The sequence below is a fragment of the Neolamprologus brichardi genome, chromosome 3, assembly GCF_056152115.1.
Source record: "Neolamprologus brichardi isolate AB-2024 chromosome 3, ASM5615211v1, whole genome shotgun sequence".
Taxonomy (NCBI): Eukaryota; Metazoa; Chordata; class Actinopteri; order Cichliformes; family Cichlidae; genus Neolamprologus; species Neolamprologus brichardi.
This window is the reverse complement of record NC_142106.1, coordinates 3,720,154-3,738,225: the sequence shown is the minus strand read 5'-3', so window position 1 is coordinate 3,738,225 and position 18,072 is coordinate 3,720,154. Positions and strand designations below refer to the sequence as shown.

The 18,072-nt window shown below is 41.5% G+C and overlaps 1 protein-coding gene and 1 pseudogene across 3 annotated transcripts in view; one reads left to right on the top strand and one right to left on the bottom strand.

Moving 5' to 3' along the window:
- The window catches only part of LOC102789482 (methylglutaconyl-CoA hydratase, mitochondrial-like), a 674,272-nt gene that overhangs the window by 578,440 nt on the left and 77,760 nt on the right, over positions 1 to 18,072 (top strand). The window lies entirely within an intron of this gene.
- Positions 9,624 to 16,757, bottom strand: LOC148103167 (uncharacterized; annotated as a pseudogene). Its single transcript, XR_015718664.1, has 8 exons — positions 16,645 to 16,757; positions 16,271 to 16,593; positions 15,577 to 15,687; positions 14,815 to 15,135; positions 12,516 to 12,839; positions 10,374 to 10,700; positions 9,794 to 10,114; positions 9,624 to 9,688 (listed from the first exon to the last, which is right to left on the bottom strand). The product of XR_015718664.1 is annotated as an uncharacterized LOC148103167 (transcript).

Here is an 18,072-nt window from a genome sequence, read left to right as displayed (position 1 = left end):
CACGTTTCTCCCAGTCCAACAAACCTTTGTGGCCTTAAATGCATCCCTGTAGCAGGGCGAGGGCGCCCTCTGCTGGTGGACATCAGTGCTCACATAAAGACATTCAGCAGCTTCAGCAGCTTCAGTGAAGACTTATTTAAATGTGTGTAACATCACACAGGACACAACCTGGAACACTGCTGCTGCATTCAGAGACCGTGGGAAACACAGGACTTTCTTTTAAAAGTAGTGTTTCACAACACTGTATTTTAGACATGCCATGCTGAAAGTCCAGATTCCAAACAAGCTCATATAAAACAGAAACACTAGAGCAGGACGCTGAGAAAAGTCCATTAAAACTCATAAAAGGTATGAAAATACAACCACTTTGTCATGGTCCAGAGCAGGATTACTCTGTGTTTGTGCGTTTTTATAAGTATGCTTCGTTTCAGGTAGTTTCTGGTTTATTTTGGTGCTTTCTAGTCTTTAGATTTTGTTTCTGTGCCTCTCTTCTGTCCCTTGTGTTACGTCCAGCTCTTGTCTTTGATGTTTGTGTATTTCCTGTTTTACTTTGACAATCCCGTGTCCTGTGTTAGTGCATCCTGTTTTGCTTCCTCTCTGTCTTGTCATGTGTGATTAGTCCCAGCTGTGTGCTGTGCAGTTCAACATTACACTAATCTAGAGAAACAGCAACGTACTAAGAAACACAAAGCTGTGAGCACTTTAAGCGTTCCAGCTGAACAGCAAACATAAATCACAGTCTTCTGTTTGGAAGGGCGGCAACAGTTGAGAGCGTTGCTGCCTGAATGACAAACACTGAGGTGAAAGAAGATGGCAATCAGAAAGTAATGGCTATTGTTTGCAGCAAACGATTTTCTGAGTGTTTTATTAGTAATACTTGGTGTTGTGAATGGTTTCCAGCTCTCTAATAGTGTTTCTTAGAATATTGTTTGATGTCAGTGGAGCTAAAAGTAGAAACGTTGTTTGCTACTATTCAACATTCAGGGAACGAGTGAACATTTCCTCTAGGACAGTGGTTCTTAACCTGGGTTCGATCGAACCCTAGGGGTTCGGTGAGTCGGTCTCAGGGGTTCGGCAAAGCCTCCGCCATGACATGCATGGCTCATTTTGTGCACCAGTAAAAAACATATCTATGTCTTGAATTTGAAAAAAAAAATCATATTTTATTTTTCACTAAAGAGGGGTTCAGTGAATGCGCATATGAAACTGGTGGGGTTCGGTACCTCCAACAAGGTTAAGAACCACTGCTCTAGGACTTCAACTCTTCTCCCACCTCCTCTCAATTGAAAAAAAACATGGTAAACTTGTGATATGCTGACTTTAAGTTGCAGAATTTTTTATTTAGTTTTGACTGACAGTTTTATGACTAATACATGCTTTGAAAAATTCTTATATTTGTACAGTCGTACCTAATCACACTGGACAACACAGGTTTGCATGGCGTGTCTGGTTGCTGGTGAAAAATGTGCATTCTCCAACCTGACTGCTGGCTGGTGAGATTAGTCACAAAGAGGGTCGTCCACCAAAAACCTCCATGTGACTGCTTTGATGGACTGAAGGTTGTCCTGATTGGCTGTAGCTTGCATGGGAGACACCAACGTGTCTGTAAATACTCGCTGAGGATTAGCCAATCTGTGGAAAGTGTCTTTAGAGTAAAAGTTGAAGCTGAAGCACATTGGTTGCAGAAGTAAAGCCCAGCTTTTACTTTGAAAGTGAAGCTCTATGTCTGTCGTTTAGATTGCACTTTCTCAAGTTGTTGATTTTGCAGGTAAACTTCTAAGCAGACTGTGGGCAACTGCAGCAATCTGTTCTAGGCCCATGTGTCTGGGACATAACTAAAGGTGGATTTACATCTTTGTGTCCCTTCATGTACCTGTTAGATGAGACAAAGCAAAATGCCAGTTCAGCACCACAAACCTGTGGAGATGGATCGTCCTGCAGTCCTTTAATAAGACAGTAGAGTTTAACCTCTGTGCTGCTGAATGGCAGCTGGTTGAAACGTTAGCTTGAATAAGAAGAACAAATGTGAATTTGTTTACTTCAAAAAGCTCTTTGTCTGTTATGATTTCTGTCTTTTCCCGACAGGGAAGAAGTTAAGGACAAACAAAAAGCAGAAGTTTGAAAAAGCTTCACCTCCTTTAGAAGCTCTTCTACATATTTTTCTACATATGATGACAGCAGCTCTGAGAAGCCTTGTATAGGACCAGTACAGCAACAGGACCCTGACCAGTTCTTTTATTTATTTTTTAACTCTGGTTAGCAAACAGCTCGTAGGCATCTTGTTGTCAGTTTTTATTGCGGCTTTATTTTATATTTTATCTCATTTAGTCCTTTTATAGCTCTTTTAATGCCATCCTGTGACATCTGAGGACATTTCAATTCAATTCAATTCAATTTTATTTATATAGCGCCAAATCACAACAAATGTCGCCTCAAGGCGCTTCATAGATACAGAGAAAAGCCCAACAATCATATGACCCCCTATGAGCAAGCACTTTGGCGACAGTGGGAAGGAAAAACTCCCTTTTAACAGGAAGAAACCTCCGGCAGAACCAGGCTCAGGGAGGGGCGGCCATCTGCTGCGACCGGTTGGGGTGAGAGAAGGAAGACAGGATAAAGACATGCTGTGGAAGAGAGACAGAGATTAATAACAGATATGATTCAACACAGAGAGGTCTGTTAATACATAGTGAGTGAGAAAGGTGACTGGAAAGGAAAAACTCAATGCATCATGGGAATCCCCCGGCAGCCTACATCTATTGCAGCATAACTAAGGGAGGATTCAGGGTCACCTGGTCCAGCCCTAACTATATGCTTTAGCAAAAAGGAAAGTTTTAAGCCTAATCTTAAAAGTAGAGATAGTGTCTGTCTCCCGAATCCAAACTGGAAGCTGGTTCCACAGAAGAGGGGCCTGAAAACTGAAGGCTCTCCCTCCCATTCTACTTTTAAATACTCTAGGAACAACAAGTAGGCCTGCAGAGCGGGAGCGAAGTGCTCTAATAGGGTGATATGGTACTACAAGGTCATTAAGATAAGATGGGGCCTGATTATTTAAGACCTTGTATGTGAGGAGCAGGATTTTGAATTCAATTCTGGATTTAACAGGAAGCCAATGAAGGGAAGCCAAAACAGGAGAAATATGCTCTCTCTTTCTAGTCCCTGTCAGGACTCTTCCTGCAGCATTTTGGATTAACTGAAGGCTTTTCAGTGAGTTTTTTGGACATCCTGATAATAATGAATTGCAGTAGTCCAGCCTGGAAGTAATAAATGCATGAACTAGTTTTTCAGCGTCACTCTGAGACAGGATATTTCTAATTTTAGAGATGTTGCGCAAATGGAAGAACGCAGTCTTACATATTTGTTTAATATGTGCGTTGAAGGACATATCCTGGTCAAAAATGACTCCAAGGTTCCTCACAGTGTTACTGGAGGCCAAGGTAATGCCATCCAGAGTAAGAATCTGGTTAGATACCAAATTTCTAAGCTTTTCAGCGCCGAGTACAATGACCTCAGTTTTATCTGAGTTGAGAAGCAGAAAGTTAGTGGCCATCCAAGTCTTTATGTCTTTAAGACATTCCTGCAGTTTAACTAATTGGTGTGTGTTATCTGGCTTCATGGACAGATAGAGCTGGGTGTCATCTGCATAGCAGTGAAAATTTATGCTATGTCTTCTAATGATGCTGCCTAGGGGAAGCATGTATAATGTAAACAGAATTGGTCCTAGCACTGAACCCTGTGGAACTCCATAATTAACCTCAGTGTGTGAAGAGGACTCTCCATTTACATGCACAAATTGGAGTCTATTAGATAGATATGATACAAACCACTGCAGTGCAATACCTGTAATACCTACAGCATGTTCTAATCGCTCTAATAGAATATTATGGTCAACAGTATCGAATGCTGCACTAAGGTCAAGAAGGACAAGCACAGAGATGAGTCCACTGTCAGAGGCCATAAGAAGATCATTTGTAACCTTCACTAAAGCTGTTTCTGTGCTGTGATGAGCTCTGAAACCTGACTGAAACTCTTCAAATAAACCATTCCTCTGCAGATGATCTGTTAGCTGTTTGACAACTACTCTTTCAAGGATTTTTGATATGAAAGGAAGGTTGGAGATTGGCCTATAATTAGCTAAGACTGCTGGGTCTAGAGATGGCTTTTTGAGTAAAGGTTTAACTGCAGCCACCTTGAAGGCCTGTGGTACATAGCCGATTATTAGAGATAGGTTGATCATATATAAGATCGAAGAATTAATCAATGGCAGGACTTCTTTGAGCAGTTTTGTAGGAATGGGGTCTAAAACACACGTTGATGGTTTGGAGGAAGTAATTATTGACGTTAACTCAGAAAGATCGATTGGAAAAAAAGAGTCTAACTTAACATCAATGGAACTACAAGTAGCTGTAGATAATATTACATCTGTGGGATGATTATTGGTAATTTTTTCTCTAATGATTAAAATTTTACTTGTGAAGAAGTTCATGAAGTCATCACTAGTTAACGTTAAAGGGATGGTTGGCTCAAATGAGCTCTGGCTTTTTGTCAGCCTGGCTACAGTGCTGAAGAGAAACCTGGGGTTGTTCTTATTTTCTTCAATCAGTGACGAATAGTAAGCTGTTCTGGCTTTGCGGAGGGCTTTCTTATAAAGCAACAAACTATTTCTCCAGGCTAAATGATGATCCTCTAAATTTGTGACACGCCATTTCCTCTCCAGATTACGAGTCGTCTGCTTGAGGGTACGTGTTTGAGAATTATACCACGGGGTCAGGTACTTCTGATTAGAGACCTTAGTTTTCACTGGAGCTACAGTATCCAGAGTCGTACGTAGTGAGGAGGTGAAATTATTAACAAGATAATCGACCTCTGTTGGGGTAGCGTTCAGATAGCTGCTCTGCTCTGTGTTGGTACAGGGCATTGACGATGATAACAGTGGCTGGATTATATTCTTAAACTTAGTTACAGCGCTTTCAGAAAGACATCTACTTTGATAAAGTCCACTCTCCACTGCTGCGTAATCAATTATTGTAAATGTAAATGTTATCAAGAAATAATCAGACAGGAGAGGGTTTTCAGGAAACACTGTTAAATGTTCAGTTTCTATGCCATATGTTAAAACCAGATCTAGAGTGTGATTAAAGTGGTGGGTGGGTTCTTTTACATTTTGAGAGAAACCAATTGAGTCTAACAACAGATTAAATGCCATGTTGAGGCTGTCATTTTTAGCATCTACATGGATGTTAAAATCACCCACAATAATTATTTTATCTGAGCTCAGAACTAAATCAGATATAAAGTCTGAGAAATCAGACAGAAACTCTGTGTAAGGCCCAGGTGGACGATAGATGATAACAAGTAAGACTGGTTTCTGAGTTTCACAGCTGGGGTGGATAATGTTAAGCATCAGGCTTTCAAATGAATTAAAAGTCTGTCTTGGTCTTTCATTAATTAATAGACTGGTGTGAAAAATTGCTGCCACACCGCCCCCTCGACCTGTGCTTCGAGATTTCTGGTAGTTAGAATGACTCGGGGGTGTTGATTCATTTAAGCTAACATAATCATCCTGCTGCAACCAGGTTTCTGTAAGGCAGAGTAAATCAATTTGTTGATCATTTATTAAGTCATGTACTAACAGAGACTTGGAGGAGAGAGACCTAATATTTAATAATCCACATTTCACTGTTTTACTCTTTGGTTCAGATGTGGATACTGTATTGTTCTTTCTTTGTAAATGTTTAAGTTGTTTGTTGCTGGTTTTTAGTTTGTTTTTTGTCTTTTTGGAAGCAGACACAGTCTCTATGGAGATGGGTTTCAAAGGGATCAGATGTGATTTGTTGTCCCCTGAGCCTGTTTGGTGGTTGAAACGTTAAAATACCACAGAAATGGGAAACATGATGCTCTCAGTTTAGTCAAGAAGCCGGATATGTAAATAAAGCCCTTGGTGTGCCACATACTAAGATAAGACTTGTTTCACATGCACACTTTAGTTTGTTGACAGCTTATTAAAGAGCACGAGTCACTGTGCCAGTGTCATTATGAGCCTCAGCATAGAGCACTATCAAACATCGCTGATTGGAGGAAAGATCTTGTCTATTCACCAACAGCTATTTTCTAAATAACAGTAACATTGTGATAAACAGGAAGAGGCAGCGATTGGCAAATAATCCTAATTATTACTGTTCTGTTGGTCTGTTTGCAGAAACATGGCAGACATGTTGCTGCCCTTGAGAGAACATCATTGAAGTGAAACACAGAAGACAACAAAGATATTTGTAATGTGAGAAACTGCAAGGACATGAGCCAAAATCCAATAAAGGGAGCATCACTCCCCGAGGGGTTTAATGTCTTCTCACGTTTATGGAAATGTCCAAAGATTTGCAGTCATGCCTAAAAGGCTACAAAAGTGTAAAAGTGCCGTGAGCGGTCAGACATGAAACTTTGATGTTTGTCACTGGAGGAGGAAGTTTCCATGACTTTGATTTAAAGACAAAGATCAAAGAAGTGCTTCCTGTAAATCACAGGTGAACCTTTATGAGCCTGTAAGCTCTGCCACTCAATTCACAACGTTGAAGCTTTTCCAGCTCTTTAACATGGCTGTAGGGAGCTCTGCCCAAAGTCTGAAGCCCAGGGTTTAGACATGACTCACACAGAGTAGAGACCAGTCAGGAATCACATTATAATATCCACTCTAGAGCGAACAAATCAGGTGTCTACTAACCAAAGAAATCTACAGACGGTGTTAAGTGTGCATCATTTCTATACAGTCAAAGTCAATAGAAAATGATGTTAAATGATGATGAAGTGAGTGAACCAGGCCACACAGAAATCTGATCCCAAACACTGATTCAGGTAGATTATAATAAACTATAATACAGATATATTTCTCATTCTAATCCACAAATAGAAAGTACTTCATGTGTTGGTCTGTGGGGCATCTCTGATCTCTAGTGTCAAACAAAACCCTCCATTTGAATTTCATTTTGAAGAAGAACACAAAGCTGTAGAGACACAAATCTGCTGAGTCGGCGGGTAACAAGGGAAGATTTTCTCCGTGTGAGCCGACGGCTTTGAACCCACCGTCGGGCCTTTCTGTGAGGAGTCTGCATGTTCTCCCCACGTCTGCGTGGATTATTTGCTGAGTCTAAATGTGCCAATGCTCGTCTGTCTCCATGTGTTAGGCCACCTGTGGATCACTTCCTAGTTAAAGGAAGACTCTTCTTAAATCTCTTGTTGTGAGAAGCAGTCCACACCCACTGATGCACATGGGCACTGTCATGTATCAGAGTGGGTAATAAGGTGGAATAAGAAACCAGCAGTAAAACCCTGCATGAACAGACATCTGCTCCAAGCACAGAGACACGTTTTCAACAATGTATTAGCTGTTATTGGTTTATGCATGCAGCTGCAACAGATGTTGTACAATGGTCATCATGTAACTGGAGCTGGACTGGACCCACTCAAGGTAACTGCAGAGAATCACTGGAGGAACTTCTTTCACAAACTTCTGCATTCAAGCAGATCCATCAAATATACAGGGCTCCTTTTTACCAGCATGTTATAGAATAACTGTGGTCGGCCTGAAAAATAACTATGAACTCATCATTTATTTAAATGCAGACTCCCATTCTGCTTTTACAACATCTGATTATTGTCCACATGAACTGGACTGAATGTGATTGGTGTGAGTAGTTGGAACTGTGACATCAATGGTGTCTCTGCCTCCTCTGTCATAAAGAAAGCCCAGCAGAGGATGTACTTCCTGAGGCAGCTGAAGAAATTCAACCGCAATCATCGAGTCCATCCTCACCTCCTCCATCACCGTGTGGTACGCTGGAGCCACCATCAGGGACAAACAGAGACTGCAGCGTGTTGTGCGCTCTGCTGAGAAGGTGATTGGCTGCAGACTCCCGTCTCTGCAGGACCTGTACACCTCCAGGACACGGGGGCGTGCAGCTCGGATCACAGCTGACCTTCTCACCCTGGACACAGTCTGTTTGACCTGCTCCCCTCAGGCAGGAGGCTCCAGTCCATTCGCACCAGAACCTCTCGCCATAAGAAGAGTTTCTTCCCCTCTGCTGTTGGACTCATGAACAATAACCGTATGACTGTTCCCACCACTAACACATGACCCTACGCTGTGTTCACTGCATCATTCCATGTTTGCACTGATCACCACCTGCACTCATGTATATATTTATCTACTTAGCACTTTTAATTCTTATTTTTATTTTCATGTCTATTTAAGCGTTATATGACAGTATGTTTGCACTGAGCACCGCAGCAATTTCCTAATGTTGTAAACCTGCTCAACATTTGGCAATAAAACCCTTTCTGATTCTGATTCTTCTCTCTTAAACACAATTAGTCTCTTTAATTCTGACTGAAACTGAAGTCAAGTAAACACAACTACACATCTTTGTATAGAAAGCTCACACAGTCACTTTCACTTTAGAATGAAAGAGTAAACTGAATGAATGTGTCGGCTTTATAATGTGCATGTTTCTCACAGAGGGGACAAAAGCCACACAGGTCAGGTTTCACAGAGATTTGTCTTTATGGTTTATACTAAAAAACAAACTGTACTAACTCATAGATTTTGTCCTGAGGAAGAGTCGACTTTAACCCCAAACTTTATTAAACTAACCTAAGTCTAGCCGAGTAGTTCTGCTGCCTGAACCTGACCTAAGTTCTCTATTTCACACAGATACAGTATGGAGCTTGTGGTTAAACTTCCTGTCAGACACACGTATTTGTCTCTGCTCTGATCCAGATTAACCACAGCTGACTGTATCCTGAACACTGACAGGATTCAGATTGCCCACAGAGACAGTTTTGTCTGTCCTTGTTGTGCTGTTTAACTTTACACTGACCAGTGTAAAACTAATGTGAAAGAGCGTGACAGAGTAGGCGGGGTTTATTCTGTCCTTCTCAGTGTTTTCTGTTCAGGTCCAATAACATCTAAGAACAGAGGATCTCTTTTATATTTGAGGACTTCAGGTAGCTGATGTTTTATGTCCCCACCAGTGTTGGGCAAGTTACTTTGAAAAAGTAATTAATTATAGTTACTAGTTACTTCTTCAAAAACGTAACTGAGTTACAATATTCTAAAAGTAATTAATTACTTGAAAAGTAACTATTGTGTTACTTTAAAAAAAAAAAGTGTAACCCTCTGGGGTCCAGGGTATAATTGGCCATTTTTAACTACTTTTGATTTTCCCTCCACATTTACCTTTAAAAACTGTTTATTGCCTTGGTGGTATCATTGTTTTCAGCACAACCTCACGTGTCTGAATTTACAGTCATGTTTTCATTTTGACAGACTGTATTAAAATGGTACCATCAGTCAGCTCCCTTTGGCCCCAAACTCAATTAGAGACGTTTCAGTGGGAAACCGCTTTTACCCTCAGGTAGCTTTAAATGAATATAGTAGTAATAATTTAATAGCAGGCCTCACAGTAAGACGGTCCTGAGTTTGATTCCACATGACTGGGGCCTGTCTGTGGGGAGTGTGTTCCCGTGTTTGCGTGGGTTCTCTCCGGGTTCCTCCATGCAGTTAGTGCGGTTAGATCATTGGTAATTCTAAACTAAAAGGTGTGAGTGTGCAAATGAACGTCTGTCTGTCTCTATGTGTTAGGTGACCTGTCCACTCTCCCTGTGGTAGCTGGATAGTCTCCAACCCCCCGTAACCCTGACAAGGATAAGAGAATGGATGGATGGTACTACAAAATACACTACTGACTGGAAGCAGAAAATTAGATGATGCAAACCTCTGACCTGTGTCTACAGCACTGACCTCTGACTTTCAGCTGCACTTCCTTCTTCATCAGGATGTTTCCCTTCCTGTAGACGGTGCAGGTGTAGACTTGTGTGTCTCTCTCTGTGGGGTGTTTCAGGGTCAGACTGAGGTCTCCAGTCTTCAGCAGGTCTTCATTCATCTTCGTTCGGCATCTGTAAGCCTGGTCCTGCTCTTCAGGCTGGTCAGAGCCGTTCTCATACACGTGGACCTTTCCGTATTTACCCTTCCACTCCACTTTAGCATCTTCAGGCAGGTTTCCTGTGGTTTTAAAAGGCAGCTGGACAGACTCCACCCCTGAATCCACCTCCAGTTTTTGGACTGAGAAGACAGAAAAGCACAAACTTATAACTTAAACATGACAACAGTTTAAGCTGTTTTGGAGAGGTTTCATGTTTGGAAAATGCTATTGTCTGCTGGCGGGAATGAAGGAGACAACGAGTCTCTTGATTGCACTATTAGTTATGTTAAATTATTGTTTCTGTGGTTGTGTTTCTTTCTTTAATTAATCTGCAGATGAACAGCTAACAGCCATTTAACGGTGCATTACTTACATATCAGAGCAAAGACACAAACAAACCTGTGACTGTGAGCAGCACTGTTTTCTTCCTCCAGATGTCCCCACTGATGACCACACAGCTGTACTCTCCACTGTCTCTCTCTGTGGGCTGTTTCAGGGTCAGACTGAGGTCTCCAGTTCTCAGCAGGTCTTCATTCACTCTTGTTCGGTCTCTGTAAACCTGGTGCTGTTTGTCAGGCTGGTCAGATCCACTCTGACACATGTGAACCATCATGTATTCTGGTTTATATCGTTCCCACTTCACTGTGGCCTTTTCAGGAAGCTCAGCTGTGGTTTGGAAAGGCAGCTTTACAGACTCCACCCCCTCCTCTACGTCTACCTGACAGTCTGAGAGGATGAGAAATAAACAACATGACCTCTTGTGACCTTGTGCTGCTTAGTTTTGACAGTTTAACAGATGCAGAGAAAGCTGAAGAACAATGTTACAGTCATTGCAGGAGCTCCTATAAAACTGACCTCATGTGGGTCTCTCCTGCCTTTGATGCCACCCTGTTTTGTTCAGCCGACTTTAATCAGCGATTAGAGCTACTTAAGGTGAAAGAAAGGTGAGATCTAGTGACAGGCATCCTTGTTGGTTTTGTAGCTGGTGTGAGTGTGCAGTGGCACTTTTAGGGAAACATAACAAGTGGGGCCTAGTCCGTGATCTCAGAAAACAGAAGCTTGGAATTGGCAATATTTCATTTTTTAATATTGGACTTGTAGGTGTCTAGAATAATGTTACCTTGGAAAATACAACTTCCCAGTTAAGTTAGGTGAGTGTCTGAGTTTAAGTTCTTACTTCAGGCACTAGTTGCATAGATAAGATAAGATAAACCTTTATCAGTCCCAGTATGGTCACGGCACAAAGCGGACAATACAAAGTTAAGAGCAGCAAAAATTAAGAAAAACAGTAGAATAGAATAAAAAAATAGAATAACATACGATACAAAAGAGAATACAATTGTTTAGCCTTATTTTCAGAGTAATCTGGGGATAAGTTCTCTGTTGGGACAGGAAATTGAGGGCTCTTGTCACTGAAGCTTTTGCCTTACAAGTCGCCTCAAACCCAACATGCTCCAGAAGATAGGGAGGTGAAGTTCATTGTGGTTATGAACTGGGTCAGTTTGTATTTACCATTTAATGTTTATGCCACAACAGGTAAGTTGGTCAACGAGAGTAAGTTGTGTTCAGTTTAGCATTAGTGTGTTTGATTGTTGGCAAGCTTGTGACCGAGTTGGCAGACGGGTGTGGTGGTGCCTTAATTAGGTGTTTCAAGGCAGGTGCAGCATGCTGGCACTGCTCAAGTTTGTGTATTTGCTAACCGTTCTCTGATCGATATCAGCATTAAATTCAGTTTTATGTATAAATATATAGCAGCAATTCACAACAGCAGCTGCTTTAAAGGTGCTTCATGCTGCAAGGAGGCTAAGGTCCTGGGAACAACAGGAAGTAACAGCTTTATTTTAAAGGGAAAAGACCACCAAACGAATCAGGCCTCAGGAGCAGCCTCTGTCCCGACAGTGTAAGGGTTTCTGGTTGAAACAGAATAACGTAATGTTCTCTGAATTTGGAAGCAGGTAATTAAAGTTTACCCAGGCTGTGCTTTATACATGTCTGCAATGACTCACTGATTTCAACCATCTCGCTTCTAAAAGTCTTAGTTAAACCTTCTGAGGATCCATAACTGGATTCATGTGTGAAGAAGATTGCTCACACACATGCACAAGTTAGTCTGTCAGAAATGGCACAGTGCCAACTGTGAAGGTAGGCAGGCAACTGTGAAGGGGCTCAAGTCACTTTGCTCTTCTTTAAATAATCATTCATTTTCCTCCCACACAGCATATACAGTGCACTACAAATACACTTCTTTTTTATTACTAAGTTATTATACTGTGTTGTGTGGTATCATGTCGTGTTGTGTGACTGTGCAATGACAATAAAGAGTTATCTTCTTATCTTCATATTAATTTAGGGCTACTTTAAAATCAGTCAGTTCACTTTGGCTCCTTCACTGGGAACCAGTTTTGCCTTCAGTTAACTTTTTATTTCTACTCATCACAACTACTTAGAAAGCAAGATTCAAACCTCAGACCTGTATCTACAGCACTGACCTTTGACCTGTAACTACACCACTGACCTTTGACCTGTAACTACAGCACTGACCTTTGACTTTCAGCTCCACTTCTTTCTTCATCAGGATGTTTCCCTCCCTGCTGTAGACGGTGCAGGTGTAGGTGTTTGTGTCTCTCTCTGTGGGGTATTTCAGGGTCAGACTGAGGTCTCCAGTTTTCAGCAGGTCTTCATTCATCTTCGTTCGGCCTCTGTAAGCCTGTTCTTGTTCTTCAGGCTGGTCAGAGCCGTTCTCATACACGTGGACCTTTCCGTATTTGTCCTTCCACACAACTTTAACACTGTTAGGCAGTTTAACTAACGCTTTGCAGGGTAGCTGGAAAGACTCCACCCCTGAATCCACCTCCACCTGGAACACTGAGAGAACAAAAAAGCACAACATGAATACATTTACAATGTTTCCTTTGACTGGATAAGTTGAAATATTTCCATTGAAATCCTTTCTGACTAGTTCCATCCTCTTACATCAGCAGATGCACTGACATTTGAAACAGTTCATTCAGCTGTTACTCCTGAAGAAGGAGGAGGCTGGTGGTGAGTGAGACTCTGACATTTGATGATGATTGTTCTGGCTCCTTAAGAGTCACCACTCACATTATGTAGTGTTATATAAGTTCATGCAATCTTTATTCGTTTCTGGCACAATGTTCATTTTATTTTGACATTCTACCGGAAGTGCTACTTCTCATTACTTCCTGTCTAACGGGAGAAGGACAGTTTGCTACTCCTGTGCCTGCCTATGCTGCCTCTTAAGCCAGCACAGTCTGTAAGTTGGCAGTAATCTTGTGTTTTACCAGTGAATGTTTAGCACTAACAGCCGTGTGTCGTTTGTGATATTTTGAGAAAGTAAATTCACTCAATGATGCTTTATTAGTCATTAGCCTAGACGCTAATTAGCGCTAGCTAACCACTAACGTTAGCTTGTTAGCTTGTTTCGTTCTGCTTTGCTTTGCATAGTAACAGGTCATAGCATCTTCTAATTATAAGATTGTTTGCTTATGTCAGCTCACACGGGATATTTTGTGTTTGTTTACAGTTTTACCATTCATCCATTCATGCATTTCAACAAAGCCATGCTATGCATCCAATCAAATAAATCCACCAGAAAGGAACAACGGTGTGGTTTTTCTACATGGGATGATGGTTGTCTGTCTGCCTAGTTAAGTGCGAGGGCAGAATAATGATGAAGAAAACACTCTTATTTTTATTTGTTGGCATTTGACGCATCATCTGAACCTCCTTTTGTGATGATACTCTTCAACAAGAGAAACAGCTCATGGAGGATGGGACTACACTGTACTATGTTAAAGCAAATAATATAAACATGACAACAGTCACCTGTTTAAACTGGTTAGATCTGTTAGATTCTTTGACTTTTAACTACTCAGATCATTTTACATAAACACTGACCACCAAACTTTATCTCATTCACATTTACTAACGAGATGAAGTAAATAAGTTGGAATTTCAAGGTCATAAAGTCTGAATATGTGTCCTCAGTAATTTCTCTCCATTCAGTGTGTGACGATCCACAGTATGAATTATTGCTTCTGTATTTATTGCTCTGTATTTATTGCTCTCTGACCATTTTGTTCTGAGAGTATCAAACCTGACTTGTCTCCACATGTGATCATTGTCTGCCTGAGTCCTGTTCTTGGGTCTGTTTGACTCTCTTGGTGTGCTGTCTAATAAATGGAAGCTCTCCAACCATGTTCTGTTTAGTTTCCAGCCCTGCCTCGTATGCAAGCAATCTCATAATGAAAGCAAATTTGACTTTTGTGAGTCTAATGCTTCCATGTGAACTGTATCATTAGTGGCCTTGCCGTATTCATTTTTAATGGTGGTTCTAATCCTGTTAGATGGTGGTTACAGTTTGAGGTCAAAAGCCAGTGAAAGAGAGGCAGGGACACCACAAATTCGTGGGGTGCCTCAGGGGATAGAGCAGGACATCTGCTAATGGGAAGGTTGAAGGTTTGATTGGTTTGATCTGCTCCAGTCTCATGTCAGGTGGCTGGAATGTGAAATTGTGTAAATGTTTGATAGAAAAAGTCTAGAAAAAAGTACTTTAATGAGTGAATGAGGCCATTTGTTTTTGAGTGCTCAGATAGAAAAGTGCTATATAAGAACCCGTTCATTAAGAAATCTAAAAGTGAGACAAAGTTCTAAATTATGTTCCAATATCGAGACTCAGATGTGACTCACTATAAATGGACAGAAAAAAAGCTTATGCTGTATTGTGATGTATTGGGGGGAGGAAGGAGCATTTAGCCAACTGATACTTAACACACCATTACAATGAGTCTGACCTTTGACCTGTATCTACAGAACTGACCTCTGACTTTCAGCTCCACTTACTTCTTCATCAGGATCTTTTGCTGCCGGCTGTAGACGGTGCAGGTGTAGGTGTCACTGTCTTTGGGATGTTTCAGGGTCAGACTGAGGTCTCCAGTTTTCAGCCATTTTCTCTTCATCTCCGTTCGGCCTTTGTAAACCTGGAGCTGTTCTTCAGGCTGGTCAGAGCCGTTCTCATACACGTGGACCTTCCTGTTTTTCATGTCCGTCCACTCCACTTTAACATCTTCAGTCAGGCGAACTGTGGTTTTGCAGGGCAGCTGGACAGACTCCACCCCTGAATCCACCTCCACCTTGTAACCTTTGAGGACAACAAAGCACAGCATGATGACATCATTAGCAGCTGTGATGGTCACATGACCTCCCTGTCCCCTCCTTGTCTTCTAGTCTCAGTCAGATTGTGTCTCAGTTTGTTCCTGATGTGTTCCTGACTCGTTCTTTGGTAACTAGTCTGCAGCGTCCTGTAAAGTGCTGCAGACATGTTGGATGAAGAGCAGAAGAACAGTCAGACTGAGCCTCCACAGTCGGCCATGTCTCACACACATCAGCACAGAAACCATGAAGATCTCATGTGTCTGAACATCTGAAGCTCTCCACCACATGACTGAGCACAACTCAAGGAGGAACATTTACTCTCTTCAGCTCTCTGTAGCAGCTGTTTGTAACTGACGCCAACAAGTCAACAAATGACAAATATTAACCACACAAATGCATTATGGGTAGTGTAGTAGGAGACACTCACCTGACATGAGATAGTGACGAAAATGAAATATGAGACCTCCAGAAACAACGAGAACAAGAAGCAGGAGAAGCAGGAGAACCAGGAGGGCTTTTGTCCAGGCTGGAAATGGTTCTGTGGAGAAACATAAAAAATGACCTCTGACCTTTATCTACTAGGGAAGGGATATATGGCGTCATTATCAGTCTGACCTAAATTACTGGATCAGATATCAGGGAGAAATACTGGCATCCATCATGAAGCCGAGTCTACATTTATTTGCATTGCTTTCCACTACGTTCAGCTATAAGTATAAAAGTGTCCTGTTACAACGTGTTTTGTTTTAAGTTGTTGAAAATAAACATCATTTTGTCCTGATATTGCACTTGTTTTTTTCATAACCAGTTTTGAAAACTGCATAAAATTTCATTTAAATTACTTTTTGAATATTACTTTAAATGTGTAGATTTAAAGTTCTGCTAAAGGTTTAAATAAAAGGATCAGTATTGTTGAAAAGTGAAGTATTTTGCATGATTAGTTTTATGTGTTTTGTTTGTTAAAACTTGAGTATAAACTTACAAAATGCAGCACGACATAGAAAAACAGTTTTTCTAATGACAAAAGACGGATTCATGTCTGTATCAGCAGATATCCAAATTTCTGATATTGGTATGGGACATAACAAAGTGGCACCATCTGTAGTATCTCCATGTCTGACCTTTGACCTGCAGCACTACTTTGTGTCTCAGGATGTCTTTGTCCCTGTGGATGGTGCAGATGTATCCTCCACCGTCTCTCTCTGTGGGGTATTTCAGGGTCAGACTGAGGTCTCCAGTTCTCAGCAGGTCTTCGTTCATCTTCGTGCGACCACAGTAAAGGTCGTCCTGGTTCTTAAGGTGGTCACTCCTGTTTGGATACACATGGACCATCAAGATTTCTCTGTCAAATCTCGTCCACTCCACTGTGGTGTCCTCGGGCAGGTCAGGTGTTGTTTTGCAGGGCAGGATGACGGAGTCTGAGCCTTCCTCCTCTGACCTTTGCCTACAGTACTGACATCAGTATCTACAGCAGGTGCTGGGGTTTGTTGCTGACCTTTGACCTGTAAATGAACGCTTGTCGGTCTCTCCCATCACTGATGGAGCAGGTGTAGTTGCTGCTGTCAGTCTGTTGGTTTTCTCAGAGTGAGGCTGAATCTGTGTGACCATCGTAGCTGTTTCTCCTCTAAGATCGTCTCCTCCTCCTCGTGGACAGATCAGCTGAAGAGTCCACATCACTGAGGCCTTCTAAAGTATGAAGCTGAGTACTTGCAGTTTGTTCATTATTACAAACACATTCCTCTGGACACAGACCAGGTACAGACAGCTCTGCATCCTCATCTCTTTAGAAATAACTCTGAAGTCGCTCTGACCTCTTTGTGAAATGTTTCAGTCTTTGTGTCAAACAGAATAAAACAGCTGTGTTTAGACTATAAATGCTGCTGGAGCTTCTACGCTCTTACAAACTCATCTCCTCTCTGGTGAATCAAAGTAAGGAAAAGAAATGAATGAAACAGCTTTTAGGAAAATCAAACACCAGCCCAGTCTGTGTCCTCTGTGAGACCTTTGAAAAACAATGAAAATCTCTAAACATTCAGTCAAATGTGACCCAGAGTTCACTGGGTCAGACCTCAGCAGATCAGCAGGTATGAACTCACCACCTACTGACCAATCAGATCTGTGGAATAACACCACTCTCTGTGGCAGATCTCTGTGCAGACAGTGGGAGGGTCTGAAGTCTTTGTGTTTCCCTGATGAGCTTCAGTAATAAAGATTTTTAGACTTTAACAGTGTCACAAATCTGTTCTGATATAGGCTTTCATATATATTCAGACCGTCCATTCCAAGCAGTATTTCAAGCCTACACTTGAATCCTGTGTTTATTCTCTTTAAAGTATAAGTATAAGTACTATCTGCAATCGCTGTGCAGCCTTTATGACACATATCTGTTATTAACCTCTGTCTCTCTTCCACAGCATGTCTTTATCCTGTCTTCCTTCTCTCACCCCAACCAATCACAGCAGATGGCCCCGCCCCTCCCTGAGCCTGGTTTTGCTGGAGGTTTCTTCCTGTTAAAAGGGAGTTTTTCCTTCCCACTGTCACCAAAGTGCTGCTCATAGGGGGTCATATGATTGTTGGGTTTTTCTCTGTATCTATGAAGCGCCTTGAGGCGGCTTTTGTTGTGATTTGGCGCTATATAAATAAAGTTGAATTGAACTGAAATTCCCGGCTGTGACTTGCTCTCTTTAAAGCATAAGTATAAGTACTATCTGCAATCGCTGTGCAGCCTTAATATTTGCACATCCTAAAAAGAGTATGTCACAAAATCTGCATGACTTAGGGCACCAAAGTATTAACCATATACTTAATTTGTGCAGTATACTGTGAAATTTAGAATTAGATGTATTCATATCTATTACAGCTACTGTTCTGGATGTGGATATTCTTCTGACCATGGCATGATGGCAAACAAGTAAGAAATTAT